This window comes from Silene latifolia, chromosome 4 (genome assembly GCF_048544455.1).
Source record: "Silene latifolia isolate original U9 population chromosome 4, ASM4854445v1, whole genome shotgun sequence".
NCBI classification, from domain to species: domain Eukaryota; kingdom Viridiplantae; phylum Streptophyta; class Magnoliopsida; order Caryophyllales; family Caryophyllaceae; genus Silene; species Silene latifolia.
Window position 1 is genome coordinate 86,946,126 of NC_133529.1, and position 982 is coordinate 86,947,107.

Here is a 982-nt window from a genome sequence, read left to right on the forward strand (position 1 = left end):
ACCCAATTGAGTAATAGAGTCCACTTCATGTTTTCCTCCTCTAGTAGCCTTCCGAGGTCTACTATATTGCGAGTTATGGACCGCCATTTCCTCAATCTTGTTCCATGTTTGATTATCGTTAACTTCGGTAAACATACCATTTGATCCCATATTGAGAATGTTTCAGGAGTCTTCATATAGGCCATTCTAAAATTGTTGTAGAAGGAATTACTCGCTAAGTCCATGATGTGGACAAGATCGGCAAGTATCCTTTAATCTCTCCCAAGCTTCATACAAAGATTCTTCGTCCCTTTGTTTGAACCCGGTGATTTGGGCTCTCAACATATTAGTCTTCTCCAGAGGATAGAACTTTTTGTAGAAAGCAAGTGCCAATTTCTTCCAAGAGTCAATACCAAGAGTAGCCTTATCTAGGCTCTTCAACCATTATTTCGCGGAACCAATCAAAGAAAAAGGAAATAAGACCCATCGAATTTGGTCTTGAGTCACTCCGGTTTGAGAAATCGCATCACAATAGTCACAAAAAGTCTCCATATGAGAATGAGGGTCTTCACTAGGCATACCCCCAAATTGACTTCTCTCAACCAGTTGTATAAATTCGGATTTTGCAATGAAATTACCGGTTAAGTGTTGTGGGGTAGGAGTACCATTTGGTAGGTTCTCCTCGGTTGGTACGGAATGTGATGAAAATTTAGGCATTTTGGGTTGATTTTGTGGTTGGTTATGTGTTGGGTTATCCTCTCCTTCTCTTGCAAAAGGGTTGATGAACTCAATATTATTTGGTTGAATGTCCACAATCTCACCAATACCTCTCAAAGTATTTCTAGCAAGTCTTCTTTTTTTGGTCAAAGTTCTTTCAATTTCAAGATCAATGGGTAACAAGTTACCTTGTGATCTCCTAGACATGCAAAATATCAAACAACTTGAAAACAATTAGAACAAACCTTGAGGAGTTTGACTTCCCCAAGGTAAAGAAAGACACAAC

The 982-nt window shown here is 39.1% G+C and overlaps 1 non-coding gene across 1 annotated transcript; it reads left to right on the top strand.

The window, feature by feature from the left end:
• Positions 1-217: 217 nt before the first annotated feature.
• On the top strand, positions 218-324 carry LOC141654572 (small nucleolar RNA R71). The gene has a single exon (XR_012548128.1). It is a non-coding gene; the product is annotated as a small nucleolar RNA R71 (small nucleolar RNA).
• The last annotated feature ends 658 nt before the right edge of the window (positions 325-982 follow it).